General features: G+C 47.6%; 1 long non-coding RNA gene across 1 annotated transcript; it reads left to right on the top strand.

Moving 5' to 3' along the window:
- Positions 1 to 4,098: 4,098 nt before the first annotated feature.
- Positions 4,099 to 13,160, top strand: LOC122678310. Its single transcript, XR_006336054.1, has 3 exons — positions 4,099 to 4,235; positions 12,505 to 12,585; positions 12,932 to 13,160. It is a non-coding gene; the product is annotated as an uncharacterized LOC122678310 (long non-coding RNA).
- The last annotated feature ends 3,534 nt before the right edge of the window (positions 13,161 to 16,694 follow it).

The following is a 16,694-nucleotide window of genomic DNA, read 5'->3' as shown; positions in this document are numbered from 1 at the left end:
TTGGGGAGGAAGGGGAGGAGGACCCTGAACTCACTCCACCCCTCAATTCCAGAGAAAAGAGGGAGGGGGAGAGAGGGAGAAAAAAAAATTTAATCCCCCCCTCATTAGCCAGAAAGGAAGCGAAAGGGGATAATTATAATTAAAAGCAGACAGCTGTGGATTGCGTCTTTTATGTTCTTCCAAGCTTCCTCCCCACTTCTGCCACTAGCACCCAAAAATCTGCACAACTCCGTGAGCATCTTCCCCCTGGTTTCCTGAGAGTGGGGAGTTTGCTAAGAGATTGAGGCTGGGGGGCAGATTTGGGGAAGGGGGTTCCACTTCCTCTCCCATAGACAGCACTTTCTCAGATATTGTGACAGGCCTAGGAATAGGGAGATATCCTCTTCCTATCCCCCAACCTGTACCCCAAAGCATGGGCCTGTAGGAGGTGGGGGCATTCAGGTAATAATAAACTAATTCAATAATTTGGGGAAATCTTTGATTTTCCTAACAAAATAGTTATAACTTAATCATAATGATACTGATTCTAAGAATTTAAATATAACCTAGAATATCTTCACATTCAGGCTTCTCTTTCGTCCTTCCTTGGAGGGGCCTTTAAACATGAGAGGGGCAATGAAAAGCTGGAAGAGCTAGGAGGATCTGTCAGGGAGTGTGTTGTGTCTAAGAGAGGCTCATAGATGTAAAGGGCACAGAAAGGCACACAGATGCATATGTATGTTTACTGGATAATCTTCAGGGTGGTGTTGCTAGGCCTAGCTCTGCTATCCTATGTATTTATAGAACTTGATCATAGGCCAGAACAGCAGGGTAATTATAGCAATATTAGCATATATGCAAATCAGGTAACCTATATACGCTGAATGGAAGCAGATTATTATTTATTTCTCTCCCCCTCTCTCCTTCTCTGGTATCAGCTCTGGCTTCTCAGAGCTGCACACCAGCAATTATCTGACATTATAAGAGGGGGTTGTAGCCCCAGAGGAAGGGGCTGAGGGGAATAGGACAAGGAAAAAAAAAACCTGCAGGCGGGTTTTATCTCGTTTTACTCAATGTTATTCTGTGAAGCCTAGGGAGGGGCTCAGTGAGAATACTTTGAATTAACAAAGGGAGGGATAAGGGAGAGACAGAGACCTGAGGACAGAGACAGATGAAGCCAGGAAAGCTATGAAGCAATGACAGAGATGGAGAGAGGCAGATCCACAGTTCAAGAGAGTGGAGAAGCCAGGAACAGAGTGGTGAACTCACACAGAGTCACCTAGAATCTGGATCTCAGAGAAAACAAGGATCTGGAAGCCAGAGGGATGAGTTCTCTAGGTTCACTCAGGCTTGGGCTTGGGGCAGCCTGCGGGCTCAGGCCTTCCCCAGTGGTCTGCTGGCTCCAGAGCCCAACCCAAGGACAGTACCAAGTCCTCTGCCCTCTCCCCATCACTTAGTAAATGGTCAAGGGACCTGAGCAGAAGCATCGTTTACTCCAACCACCACAGGGTAAGCATAAATGGCATGAAGAAAGCAATGGCAATCTTAACTTTGTCATGGCTTTTCCTTCATATTGTTCCCATCGCTTGCCCTGCTGAGCTGGGCACCTCTTCTCTTCCTTTGCCTTGCTGGGTGGGGTTCTGCTGGCGCATGGCTGCCGTGGACCAGTGGCTGGGATTTCAGAGCCTCACTTATATCCTTCCTTCCTTCTCCACCTCCCTTTCTCACGCCAGGGGCTGAGCCGGGACCCCTCCATCTCCTGTCTCCTCTCCTCTCCCGGGTTGTGCAGCCATCAGCCCATTCAGTCTCTGGCTCCCCCCTCCCCCCTCCCACGCCCGCCCCTCCCCGCTAGATCTCCACAGGCTGCCTAGGTCTCGAGGGGGTCAGTCACACCACTGCCTCCCTTTGCACGTTCTGTACCTCTTTTACTAAGACACTTCTTATACCAGATCCACTCTTGGGAAGTGGGACCTTCACAGTCATCATTGCTTTTCCTTCATATTGTTCCCATGGCCTGCCCTGCTGAGTTGGGTATCCCTTCCTCTGCCTTGCTGGATGGGATTCTGCTAGCGCATGGCTGCCAATAGATCAGCGGCTGGGATTTCAGAGCCTCACCTATATCCTTCCCTCCACTCCACTCAGAAGGAGCCTCCAGCCCCCAGGGACATTAAGGGAGTATCTTTGTTTGGTCCCAAAGCCCTTTTATGTCCCTAGATATTCCTGTATCTCCATCATGTTTTAAATGCCTTTCTCCAGGTACCACTTGTAATGTGGCAATCTAGCTGTCCCTTAAAAACAACAACAACAAACTTTGCCCACGTGAGGAAAACTTCAAAGGAGACAATGTAGGGGAGGGGGTCTTAGCAAACCTGTGGCAGAGTCCACTCGCCAAAACACCTGCTCTCCAGTCGTACAACGAAGAAGAGGAAGGGTCCCTGAGAGAAACAGAGACAGACACCCAGAGAGACAGCTGCCAAAAGACTGCAAGGAAACAAAATCTCAATGTTGTACTTAGATTTTTACCTCAAAATGAAAATGTGTTGTCACATAGATATATCTAGACCAGCAAGATGGATAGGCTTTATCTCCAGTGACCTCTGCATCTATACTATGCATTTATTTTTGCATCTGCTCCTGGATCTGGCTGTGTTTCTCTGTGGCCATATGATTCAGAACAGTAAAAAGAACTAAAGGGGCAGTGAGAGAAAGAGCAGAAAGAGAAACTGAGAGAGCACTGAGAGGCAGAGACCGCCTCAGAGACAGATGCCTTCGCGAGTGAAAGAGCTAGGTGCTAAGAGGCACCAGAAAGCCAGTCAAGAACAGGGAAGACCAGAGTGAAGTCGGCCAGCCCCAGGGGCTGCACTTTGCATTCTCTATCCCACATTAGAGACTGGGGATGTGGTCCTCAGTTCTGCTTGTTTCTTCCCCAGGCTCAGCCCAAAATTGGTGAGTAGATTTGCAGCTTCTTCAGGCACATCCTTCGTCATGCTCCTGGAGTCATTTGAACAACGGATCAAATCCTTCCCAGGGCTGCCGCTTAGACACCCATCTCCTGGCAGCCTGGCATTCTACGATGGGGATTTGGATGGGGACTTGCCTGCCATGGAGACTTGCCTGTGAGTGTTTCTCTTTTGAACGAGAGGCACTTTCCTGCTTCTGTGGTTCTCCTGTTACAATAACTGAGCTCCAAACCTATGGAGATCTGTGTGTGCACCAAAATAGCTCTTATCTTATCTTTAACAAATTTAATCTCTCTGGCAACCCCATTGGACATCCATAATTGCACATTACCCAGTGTGGTTGTTAGGAGCTGTGTGTGGAGTGGATTTGCGTACGGCACGAAAGGGTTTATGTTTTTATCCAGCACAGTCTATGTGTACCATCACCTACCAGCTGTCAGGCTCCACCATCCATCGGCCAGGCATGTCTGGCCACCACTGCTACAGCCCAGGGCATCCTCCAAACCCAGAACTTCTGAGGTACAAATCAGATCGTTTTCTACCCCCAAAGATCCCCCCTAAAGCTGCCAAAAATCTCCCCTTTTGATGGGCTGATAATATGTCAGATACATCTGGTTGTCTCACAAACCAGTCTTTCCCCACAGAACTCCCATGGCACCAAACAATCACAGCTGCCCTGGAAAGGAGACAGACCTTGCCACAGAGACGTGGTCTAGCATGCCAGCTTGATAACAATACCCAGGAGCTGGAGAGAGATTTTCTCCTTGACATCTCCCTAGTTGTCTGTTGGTACCTATATCTGTATACATATGTTACTTTTATTCTTAGAATGGTATACATCTCCTCTGCTCATTTTCACAAAAATAATGGTCTCCATGTGGGCACCTGGCCAAACACCCGCACTGTGTGGGATACGTGTGGCACGGAATACATCCTGCCACACATATTGCATGCCCGCTTTATACTCTAACACGGTGCCATTTTCTTGGTGCAGTGCCCGTTTCTGTCTGCCTCACAGAGGGTTCTTTAGGTCTGATGCTCATTTCTGGGGCTCAGGCTCTGGGGTTTGGGCTGGATCCCTCAGCCAAACAAGCAGCCAGTATTCCGCACCTTAGGAGCCCCAATAACGGTAGCCCCGGCAGAGCTACTGAACTCTCGGCGGCAGTGTGTGGCTGTGGCCGTGCCCGCTGGTGAGGCCAGGCAGGCTCCCTCCCCACCGCCTGACGCTCCTCAGGGTCCCCACTGCGAGGGGTAGAGTCAGCACTGAGACCCCCCTGGGCCGCCCTGTGTGCACAAGTAGGTTTGTGTGTCTGTTCGCGGGGTGCTGGTTGGTGCGTGTGTCCTAGGATCACACACACGTCCATCTGACCACGCTCTGTGAGTGCTGTGTTGTTCGGGGCTGTGTGTGTGACATTTGTTGATCTGGGGGTTTGTTGGGGTGTGCAGCGCACGCCTTTGAGTTGGCTGTGGCTCGGCGTGCGTGTGGCTTGCGGACCACGGTCTGCGAGCCCCTGGATCCCAGTGTGTGTGAACCTGTGGCTTGTGTGTGTGAGTTGCGGGTCCCCGGGCCGGGCAGACGCCAGGCGGGAGCACGCCGGTGCGGCCCCAGCCCGCGTCCCTGCCTCTCCTCTGCGCTGTCGCGGGCAGCTGCGGTTCCGGCTCCCGCTTCCGACAAAGTCCGAGCTCCGCAGCGGCGCGGGACGCAGACTCGCCGGGCAGGGTGGAGGCGGCTACGGGTGGGAAAGGCGAGACGTGCGGGACCCTTGCTGCTTCCCCGGGGCGGGACCGCGGACGCCTCCCGACGCGAGAGCCGCACGGCCGCGGGCGCCCGGGAGAGGAAACGAAAGCCCGGGAAGAGCCGAGGCCAGAAGTGAGCATGAGAAAATAGAGCATCGGAAACAGAGAGAAGGGAAAACAAAATCTATCTGAAAAGAAACCGGACGTTAAAAGAGATAAAATAACACTAAATGATTTTTTTAAAAAAGGAAACATACCCAAGGCATTTAAAATGTTAAACTAAATAATAGAACGGCAGGGGAACAAAATGGAAAAGAAGAGACTCCAAGACACCCGAGGGGAATGGGGGCCTAGACGGAGCGACGCGGCGTTTGAGAGTTTCGGGGATCCGGACGGCTGTGCCCGCCGGAGCCGAACCCGCGGGGCCTCCTGCGCTCTCCCGCCCGCTCCCCGGACCCGGGTCCGGCGAAAAGCCCCGCTCGAAGGTCTGTTAGTCACCACTGCCCGCCGCCAGCAGCGGTGGCACGGAGGACCGCCTCTGCCCCCCATCTCCGCTACTGAACCCACCCCGGCCAGAAATAAAACCAAGAAAGATCCTCCGACCCCCCCACCCCACAACTGGCAGGGTCAGTTCTCCCTAAGGCTCGTGTTCTTGGCCGCGAGGCCCTTGTAGATGTCCCTCTGGGTTCGTGGCGCCAAGCGGAGCCTGGGGAAAACAGCTCTGTTGAGAGCGTGGGGGCTTGAGCCTTGGGGATCCTTGCCCGCGCCCACTCCCTGCCCGCAACTTCGGGGCCCAGTCCCAGGCGGGAAGTCCTGCACTGGGGTGCAGGACGAGGGGCTGAGTAATGAATAACCAGGAGACGCTAGGGTGTAAGGGGAGCCTAGCCAGACAAGGAGAGCCAAGGTGAGGAAAGAGGGGGCCAAAAATTGGGCGGGTAAAAGAGGAAGCAAGTGATGCGGGAGAGAAGGAAACACAGAGATAAATAAAGGGAAAAAGGAAGACGGAGAACGGTGGTGGACCGGCAGCCGAGCCGCTCAAGGAATTTGGCCGGAGACCTTGATAGCCTCTTTTCCCCAATGGCTGGGGGCTGTTTCCCTTATCTTCCAAAGCTGCCGAATTCTACCCTTAGACCCTGGGTTTGCAGAGCTGATGGGGAGGCCATAACATGGTAGCCTGAAACAGGCTCCAGAGAATTAGGAACATGTAGACTATGTTCAAGATGTCTGTGGCTCTCAGAAGCAGAGAAAGGGGATAGAGAGGCTGTGAGGTTGTGGGGCAACTGTAATATCTTAGCACGCAGAGAGAGTGCTTAAGAGATGCAGCTGGCAAGCTCCAGTCCTCCAGATCAAGGTGTAGAGCCATTTCTGGAATTTCAGCCACCAAGAGGCTGTCTGGGTTCACAGCTCACCCGTAAGCGCCAGCTGACTTCAGTGTCATCAGACTCAGGGGCCATTTCACTCTCAGAACACCTGAATACATAGGTACCCTAGTCTCTCCCCCAGGCCCCACATCTGTAGACTGGTGGGGAACCTTCTGCTAGGACCAGCTCTGTGGCCTTGACCAAGTCATTTCCTCCTCTATAAAAGGAAAGTCTGGGGCTGGGAGTCACCAGTCCTTCCAATGGAAAGATGATCAGAGCCAGGAAGGAATGTGACCAACCCAGGTTTGAAGGTCAAACAATCTCACCCCAGAACATTTTGGACTTCATCAGTAAACATACTGTGTATTAATTTTCAGTAGTGCCTGGGCCAACTTGAGAGAAAGCCTCCAGCTGTGGGGGTGGGAGGTGAGGAGTAGGCTACTTCTGTGGAAGAAACCCAGGAGAACAGAGAGCAAGAGGACCTCCCAGGAGGGTGAATAACAAGGCTAGGTGCTCTGAGCAGAGGATGACGGAAAGGCAGGACAGCGCGATGGAGGGTGCAAGGTGTTGGAAAGAGCAGTCTGCAGTGGCAGCCCAGCCACTTAACTGGCTGTGTGACTCTAGGCCAGTTATTTATTTATTTTTTCATTTATTTTTATTAGTTGGAGGCTAATTACTTTACTAGGCCAGTTATTTGAACTCTCTGAGCCTCTGTCCTGAACAGGTCACATGGAGAAGAAGAAACATACTTCCTTGGGTTGGGAACTCAGTAAATTAATGCATGCAATGTGTATCTGTTTGGCCCCTCATAGACACCCAAGAAATAGTAACTTTCTTCCAATCCAGGATTGTTATGTCAATTTTTTGACTTTCATATTTGCTGAGGGAAGGGGGGGGGTCTTGGAAAGTGGGGAATGGCTGTAGCTTGCTGCTTCTTACTCTGCCTTCTTGTTTTACTCAGTCTACAAATCCTTGTGTCAGCCTCAAATTATCTCAAACAAATACACACATAACAAAGTGTCGGTTTTTAAAACAATGATACTAAAATAAAATAAAACATACCTCAATGCATTGAAGGAGCCTGAAATAAAAGGCTGTACAAGTGGAGTTCATCCTGGAAACTCCACCAGTTAAGTGCTCCATCCCTTACAATTTAACATACTCACAAGTGTTGGAATTTCTCTTTGTGACTGAATAATTTCTGCTGCCTTTCTATATGCCCTGCCCCCCCCTTTTCTTACTTACATATTTATTTTCAAAGAATGGTGGAGATTCTATGTATGGAAAAATACATATTTGACTATTTGTATTTTGTTCTTTAATCCCCCAAGTTTAATCTATAAATTTTGTTACAATTTCAGGCAGCTATCTGTTCAAGAATGGTGGTAACAATAAAGCTTTGGAAATTTCTTAAACATTAAAATTAATATTACACTTGATCTTAGCAGAAAGGCCGAGAAGTGATAAAATGCTGAAATAAATAAACAACATGCTGTACAGGTAAAATACAAATTTACATATATTTATTAACATGAGTAGATGTCATAGTATGATGAAATCAAGCTTCAGTCTTAGCTCTGTCACATAACTGAAGTGGGTGACCTTAGACTAGTCACTGACCCCCTCACTTTCCAATTTTTCTATTTCAAGTTCCCTCACTTAGTTATGAAATCCAACTGACATTCTGCACGTCAAAGTTTCTTTATAAACTGCAAAGTGTTATATGAATGCAAGATATCACACATACTGCAAATAATGTATATGACCCGGCCTACTGCACCACACCTGGTACTGAATGGGTGTCCCATATGCCTCCAACTTAGCAACCCAGATTCTCCAGATGGAGGGGATCCTAAGCCTGGAGGCACTTGGGCTCTAGGGGGATTGAGGTGAGCTAAAAGGATGGTTCATTGGGCAGAGTGGTTCATTATCACCTTACCTCCCCATTCACATTTCTCCCTCCTCCCCAGTCCCTGCCCCGAGTTGCAGTTTGCCCATTCCCCCTCCTCTTGGCTCCTCATCTGCCTGGCTTTCAAGTCTATGGAGAGTGGAGGGAGTCCTCCCAGGCTGTGGCGTTGGAGTGGGAAGTGGACCGAGATTACACTGGGAGGGGTAGCATTTGGATTCGAAGAAGAATTTTCTCCCAACGTTGGACACCCATTATCAGTCTCTCCCCAAAGAAGGGTTCTTGGGAATGGAAAGAGTTGGAAGCAGAAGACGTTAGTGAAGACACCCCAGCACACCCAGGAGAGGGAGGAGGGGAAAGAAGGAAAAAAGAGGCTCTGAGAGGGCACTAGGAGTATTCGTATTTCTGCGTTCTCTCAGGAGGAGAGGGGCTTCCATCACTCAGCTAACGAACTTCTTCCCAAATTCTCTGTGCGAGATTTGGCTGCTCCCAGAGGGGGGTCCTTTCTAACAAGGTGCCCCCGGGCCCTGCCCCTCCCTCCCCAGGAGCTGAAGCCGCCAAAGGTTCCTGGAATATAATGGATCATTTTCCAATTTACCAGGGTCTTAGAGATTACGCCGCTAATCCCATCAAAGACCATCTGCTTACATTGTCCCTCCTGAGCTAAAATAAATAGACCCTTTACTCTCTCCACTTCAGCTCCTCTGGGGTATTGTAGCGGGAGAAAGTTCGACAAGGCCCATCCCATTTCCCCCTCCCTCCCGCTGTGGGCCGGACAGAAAGGGAGAAAACAAACTTAGCTTGTCTGAGGTGTGAAAGGTCACTTATGCTCCTGACCTGCATTCTTCTCGGGAGCCTGCGACGATGGGAATTGGGGAGAGGGGCGGGTCCGGGGCTCTGGGGGTCTCTGGGGATCAGCCCCCCGCAGAGGTGTGGGACGGCCTGTTCGGTGCCCCATTGGCCTGCTGTCTCAGCTCTGAGGCCGCCGTCCCCCAGCCCATTTTTGGTCTCTCTTTCTCTCTAGTCTCTTCAAGTTTCTCCCACCTGTGACTGTTGGGAAATAACGATTGAATCGAACTTGCATCCCGCCCTTGGCAGTACTATGGCTGGGGAAGCGGACATGAAAATCCACATAGACACTAATTTGATTCCACCTAAAAGTCATTTCTTCTATAGGCTTTTCACATTTATTCTCTTATTTGTTATTCCTCTGTGGCCAAAAGGCTTCATAAATGGCAGAGGGAGAGGCTTCGGAGGAGCCACATGGGAAGTTTATGGCTGGACCAGGAAGAATATGTAAGTGCAAATCAGCTCTAGGAATTAGATCAGGCAAGTTATATATTAAAAGGTGATAACTGCCATAGAAAATAAATGAAATATAAATCGGTGAGGGAGTGAGGGGGTGGGGCTTCACTGAGAAGGTGGCATTTGAGCAAAGATTTACAGGTGGTGAGAGAACTATTCAAGAAGAAATCAGGAGAGTCCTGTATACAGAGAATCACTGGTCTCTTCCCACAGTTTCCTGTGTCTTGGCCACTTCTGACCCATTCTGTCCCTCAGTCATTATTTTTAGCTGTTTTCTAACCTGCTCAAGAACCTAAAGGGCCTCCCAGCAGCCTGTCTTGTCATTCACAGGACAATCTGCAGAGGCAGGTTTCCCCAACTCTGCCAAATAACTCACCACCTGTCTGGGGCAACTGCAAAAAGGTACTTGTTCTCCAGAAGGGGCACACGTTTTACTTTAGAAAGGCAGCATAGTGACAGGAACAACACAGGCATTGGAGTCAGGAAGATCTCAGCTTGAATCATCCCAGCTCTGCTGCTTCCTAGCCAGGTGATCTTGGGTCTGGCTCCTCAACTCTGACTCTCCGGTTTTCCTCGTTTGTAAAACAGAGATAATGCCTGCCTCACAGGACTGCTGTGAAAAATCAGTGAGCTAATAATACACAGTTCCTGGTGGGCGCTCTGTACAAACCACTGCAGGACAGCGCAGGGACCCCCTCCCCACAGAGAAGTTGGAGAGTGCCGGCTCAAGAATGTTAACGGCACTGTGGAAATCAGCTGCATCGTTAGGGGCACAGCGCTAATTTCTCAGTTACAAGACTCGTTCATCTGGCAAATGCGGCTGGGTATGTCTATACACAAAGCGCTAAGAGATACAAAAGGGAATGAGTGAGGACACATATTACTGGCATACACAGCAGGGCATGATATGTACTCAGGGAACCAAATAGAAATTTGAAGGGGAGAGTGAGAGAGAAAATTCAGTTGGGGTAATGTGGAGTCAGGAAGGTTTCCTGAAGCGGATGGCATGAGCTGGGCGGGCCTTGAAGGATTAATAGGACCTGAACATGCAGAATGTAGGGAAAAGGAGAGAATGGGAGAGGCCATGCTTGATGATAATGCATATCAATAGATAATACGTATCAGTAAGATTTGAACATTTAGGTAATCATGAGCACATTATGGTCTTTGGCTTTATGAGGGGAAGAATCACATCCAGATCAAGGAAGATGAAGAATGCTACTATACTTTGACCTGGCTTCATCTGAAGTGAGATACTCACGTATAAGATAGCACTGAAAAGATGATAAGCCAAAACAGGGAGGGGGCTTTGTAATACGTGAGGAGTGTGACTACGGGCAGGTCCCTTCACCTGTCTCACCTTCCGTTTCCTTCTTACTAAGTAAGGCGAGAATGACATTTGCTGCACAGAAAGTGAGGGTTAAATGAGATTATATGAAAACACCTACTAACGTACCTGACACATGGAAAATATAAGACTTGATATGTCTTTATTTAATGGGCCATCATGTAGAAGAGGGGCAGACTAATAGTGGAGAAGAAGACATGGTGAATGGAAATAGGGAAACAGATTAAGATTGGGACGAAGAAGAATAAAGGGCCAGAAAACCCAAACACAGAGAATTTTTGGTCAAGAACGGCCACCCAGCAAAGATAGAGAAGAAAGAATTTCTGATCTGAGCAAGAGATTGAACTAGCTGTTTCAAACATTCCTTCCAATGCCAGCATTCTAACAAAAAGCAGTCACTGTGTCAGCTTAAATTGAAAACCAAAAGCTTCCTTGAAAGTTCCATGAAGGCAGGAATCATGGCCATTTGACTTATTTCTCTATCAAGTGCCCAGAAGAGTATATAATAGGCATCTGATAAATATTTGTTCAATGAATGAATAAATGAGTGCTCTGTTTCAAATGCTTTGTATGCATTATTGTAAAGACAGTAAGTGTTACAGTTCAAAGGAAAAGCATGGGAAGAAGTGAGGTCTGGAGGAAGTAGGAAGAGTTAAGGAGTCACAGCCCATAGACAGAGAAAACAGGATAAGATGGTGGTCTTTGTTCTACTGTGCTAAGGGAAATCTGGAGGGGCATCCCTGGGCTGTACATCCATGGATGGCTACTAAAATAGGAGGTTGAACAGAGCAATAGGAGGAACAGAAATGGTTAGAAAGGGGAATTTTTTCTTAGAGTTACAAAACCAAGAAGAGTGAAGTAAGGAGAAGGCAGCATCTTTCCACCGGGATGATGTTCATGATACAGAAGACTCCCATTATGCTGGCGAAGGTTCCTGCTTTGAACCACAGTAGCTTTTGAGTTGGGGGGTTAACCAATGGCCCCCTCACTTTTAGCAGAGCCTTCTTTCCTGCAGCAAAGAACTGATTCTTAATGGGAGGATAAAACGAAAAGTCAAATAACATTCCTGATTTCTGCTTTGCTGAGAAATGCTATGGGTTCTGCAACTCACTCCAGTATTCTTGCCAGGAGAATCGCCATGGATAGAAGAGCCTGGCAGACTACAGTCCATGGGGTCACAAAGAGTCAGACACGACTGAACGGCTAAACACAGCACAGCACAGGGAAATGCTATAGGCTCTCTGTCTTTGGAGAAATTGAAGGAGAGATGTCTGAGGTGTCATTAGGCAGGAATGGATGAGGCACGAACTTCCTCAGTGTACTCTTCTTTGATTAAAAAAAAAAGATTCCTGACACATTTCTTCCCCAATCAGTCTAGATTGGGAGTCCTGTCTGAATTCCTCCTTATCCTAATCCAGATTTTTCATGCAGTGTTCTGAATTTTCTCTTTTTTAATGCCCTTTTGAAAGCTGGAAAAGTCCAGCCTAGGGCTATTGGAAACACCCCTAGGAAATATGTATTTTATTCCCCTCATTTTTTTTTTCTTCCCTGCCTGCTTTAGTGTCTTTACCATTAGAAAGTGTCATTTGAAATATCTTGGTAGAGAAAGGGAAAAGGGGCTCAAAGTCAGGGGAATACAAATAAAGTGCCCCTTCTCATCTCTCGGTTTCTTGCCTTGTGCTGCCACCTAGCGTCCCAAAACTTTAAATACCTTACCCCAGGGAGGGACCGCATTCATTCATTCATTCACTCACTCATTCAGATTCTTTCATGCATTTTTAAAAATGAACTGCCCCGCATGGCTTATGGAATTTTAGTTCCCCGAACAAAGATCGAAACTGGGCCCCCAGCAGTAGAATCATGGAGCCCACCAGGGAATTCCTGATATAGTCATTCTTTTATTCACAGATTCCCTGACTCTTGGGACCCCATGGACTACAGCCCGCCAGGCTCCTCTCTTCATGGGATTCTCCAGGCAAGAATACTGAAGTAGGTTGCCATTTCCTTCTCCAGGGGATCTTCCCGACCCAGGAATCGAACCCAGGTCTCCTGCATTGCAGGCAGATTCTTTACCGACTGAGCTATGAGAGAAGACCCAGGTTCCCTTAACCTTTTAGCAAAAATATGCTAAGCCTTCTCTCTGGCCAATTTGGAGCTAGTCACCCTATCCCTTCGCTAGTTTCTATGTACCCTTGCTTTCATGCTGCTCTAGACAGTACCCTCTCTGCTCTTTTTACCCCGTTGAAAAGATGCTCCAGCCTTTCTCTAAACACTCCAGATAATTTCAATTCCAATCCCTCTTGCTATAGTTGAAACTCATCCTTTTTTTTTTTAGCAGAGGCAGATTAACAGTGCTCTGGATTCCCTTCCTGATCACAAGTTTCCAACCAGAATTGATGGGCCAGAATTGATAGGAGTGAAGAGCACAGACCACGAAGACAGCGGAAGGGAGCGATGATAGAGTATGACAGTAAACTCTACACAAAGATGTAAATTTGTGGCTGCTGCTGCTGCTGCTAAGTTGCGTCAGTCGTGTCTGCCTCTGTGCGACCCCATAGACGGAAGCCCACCAGGCTCCCGTCCCTGGGATTCTCCAGGCAAGAACACTGGAGTGGGTTGCCATTTCCTTCTCCAGTTCATGAAAGTGAAAAGTGAAAGTGAAGTTGCTCAGTCATGTCCGACTCTTAGCGACCCCATGGACTGCAGCCCACCAGGCTCCTCTGTCCATGGGATTTTCCAGGCAAGAGTACTGGAGTGGGTTGCCATTGCCTTCTCCGAAACTTTGTGGCATGTTATAGTTAATAAATAGTGGCAACATATGTCGGAACATTTAATTTTTATAACAACCTAGTGAGGCTCGCAGGGCGGGTGTTAGTATCCCCATGTCACAGGTGAGGAACTGATGCTAAAGAAAGTCAAGTGGTTAGCTAATCAGTGGCAAAGCTGGTAAGTCACAGGTCTCCTGGCTCTCATCCAGGGTTCGTTCCTTTAGAGCAGGCTGTCTGAAAGAAGAGAATGGAAATGTAACACCAGAGAGCTCCATGTATGCCTGGAGGAGGTGAGGAGAGAGAGATGGCAGTGGTGGCATCGCAAAATAGCACGCTACCCAGCGACAAGCTCTAGAGGGGAGTGTGTGTGGCCAGGAGACTCAAGCCAACTTTTTCCTGCGAGAGTTGGAACTCCTTCTTTGGCACAAATACTCCTCCTGTTGGCCATGCTTGGCTATGGCACTGTCCTCCCCCACAAAGAAGAGTAAGGGGAGAAAGGAGAGCAGGGCTGGAGGGGCTGACCTGGGCTGGGAAGAGAAGCTAGAAAGTGGTGTCATTTAATCTACACTAATGTGGATTTCCAGAAAGACAGGCACATTAATACTAAAGTATAAATAGATTAAACCTATCTTAAGTCTATTTTATGTATTCTTACTATCACTATCACAGTGACTGCAGCCACGAAATTAAAAGACGCTTGCTCCTTGGAAGAATAGCTATGTCAAACCTAGACAGCATATTTAAAAGCAAAGACATCCCTTTGCCGACAAAGGTCTGTATGGTCAAAGCTATGATTCTTTTAGCAGTCACGTGTGGATGTGAGAGTTGGACCATAAAAAAGACTGAACACCGAAGAACTGATGCTTTCAAACTGTGGTGCTAGAGAAGACTCTTGAGAATCTCTTGGACAGCAAGGAGATCAAAACAGTCAATCCTAAAGGAAATAAACCCTGAATATTCATTGGAAGGACTGATGTTGAAGCTCCAATACTTTGGTCACCTGATGCGAACAGCCAACTCATTGGAAAAGACCCAGATGCTGAGAAAGATTGAGGGCAGGGGGAGAAGGGGATGAGATGGTTGGATGGTATCACCGACTCAACAGACATGAGTCTGAGTGAACTCTGGGAGATAGTGAAGGACAGAGAAGTCTGGTATGTTGCAGTCCGTGGGGTCACAAAGAGTCAGACACGACTGAGTGAACAACAACAATTATAACTACAATGCCTAACATGTATTAAGCTCTTAATCTTTGCGAGGCACTGTCCTAAGTGCTTTCGTTGCATTATATTGATTTCTCACAACTCTATGAGGTAATTACTCACAGAGACTCCAAGAGGTTAAGCAATGTGTGCTGAGTCATAGTAATATGTGGTGGGACCAGGGCTGACTCTAAAGCCTGGAACATCGCTTCCCTCTACCCAACACTGGGAATAGAAGCTGACTGTGTAAAAGTAGGCAAGGTTTATTTATATCAGAATCCAACTGGAGAACATAACCTTCTTAGGGGTATTTCTGATCTATTCCAGTTTCCAGGAATGACTCCCTCTTGCAAGGCCACGCAGTCCAAAAACTCAGCAGAGCAGCTCACCTGACAGGGCCTGGGCCGTGGAAGCTGAAGGATTATCAAGAACGGACCATGGACTTCTCTAAGCTAAGACTCCACACTCCCAATGCAGGAGGCCTGGGGCTCAATCCCTGGTCAGTTCAGGCACTCAGTCCTATCCAGCTCTGTGACCCCACGGACTGCAGCACACCAGGCTTCTCTGTCCTTCACCATCTCCCAGACCTTGCTTAAACTCATGTCCATCGAGTCCGTGATGCCATCTAACCATCTCATCCTTTGTTATCCCCTTCTTCTGTCTTCAATTTTTCCCAGCATCAGGGTCTTTTCCAATGAGTCAGTTCTTCCCTTAAGGTGGCCAAAATATTGGAGTTTCAGCTTCAGCATCTGTCCTTCCAATGAATATTCAGGACTGATTCCCTTTAGGATTGACTGGTTTGATCTCCTTGCAGTCCAAGGGACTCTCAAGAGTCTTCTTCAACACCTCAGTTCAAAAGCATCAATTCTGGGACTTCCCTAGTGGTCCAGTGGATAAGATACCCAGCTCCCAATGCAGGGGACCTGGGTTCTATCCCTGGTCAGGGAACTAAATCCCAAGTGCCACAACAGAGACCTGGAGACAGCCAAATAAATAAATGTTTTTTTAAAAAAAGCATCAATTCTTCGGTACTCAACTTTCTTTACAGTCCAACTCTCACATCCATACATGACTACTGGAAAAACCATAGCCTTGACCAGATGGACCTTTGTTGGCAGAGTAATGTGTCTGCTTTTTAATATGCTGTCTAGGTTGGTCATAACTTTTCTTCCAAAGAGGAAACATCTTTTAATTTCATGGCTGCAGTCACCATCTGCAGTGATTTTGGAGCCCCAAGAAAATAAAGTCTCTTACTGTTTCCATTGTTTCCCCATCTATTTGCCATGAAGTGATGGGACAGGATGCCATGATCTTAGTTTTCTGAATGTTGAGTTTTAAGCCCACTTCTTCACTCTCCTCTTTCACTTACATCAAGAGGCTCTTTAGTTCTTCACTTTCTGCCATAAGGGTGGTGTCATCTGCGTATCTGAGATTATTGATATTTATCCCAGCAATCTTGATTCCAGCTTGTGCTTCATCCAGCCCAGCATTTCACATGATGTACTCTGCATGTAAGTTAAATAAACAGGTCTTGTAGGTCTTCATAGAACCATTCAACTTGAGCTTTTTCAGCATTACTGATCAGGGCATAGAATTGGAGTACCGTGATATTGAATGGCTTGCCTTGGAAACAAACAGAGATCATTCTGTCGTATTTGAGATTGCATCCAACTACTGCATTTTGGACTCTTTTGTTGACTATGATAGCTACTCATTTCTTCTAAGGGATTCTTGCCCACAGTAGTAGATATAATGGTCATCTGAGTTAAATTCACCCATTCCAGTCCATCTTAGTTCACTGACTCCTAAAATGTTGATGTTGACTCTTGCCATCTCCTGTTTGACCACTTCCAATTTGCCTTGATTCATGGACCTAACATTCCAGGTTCCTATGCAATATTGCTCTTTATAGCATTAGATTTTACTTCTATCACCAGTCACATCCACCACTGGGCATTGTTTACGCTTTGGCTCCATCTTCATTCTTTCTGGTGTTATTTCTCCACTCTTCTCCAGTAGCATACTGGGTTCTCCAATAGCATACTGGGGAGTTCATTTTTCAGGGTCATATCTTTTTGCCTTTTCATACTGTTCATGGGGTTCTCAAGGCAAGAATACTGAAGTGGTT

This window comes from Cervus elaphus, chromosome 20 (genome assembly GCF_910594005.1).
Source record: "Cervus elaphus chromosome 20, mCerEla1.1, whole genome shotgun sequence".
In the NCBI taxonomy this organism is placed as follows: Eukaryota; Metazoa; Chordata; class Mammalia; order Artiodactyla; family Cervidae; genus Cervus; species Cervus elaphus.
Note: the sequence above shows the minus strand (reverse complement) of the source record. Positions and strands in the feature narration are given on the sequence as shown.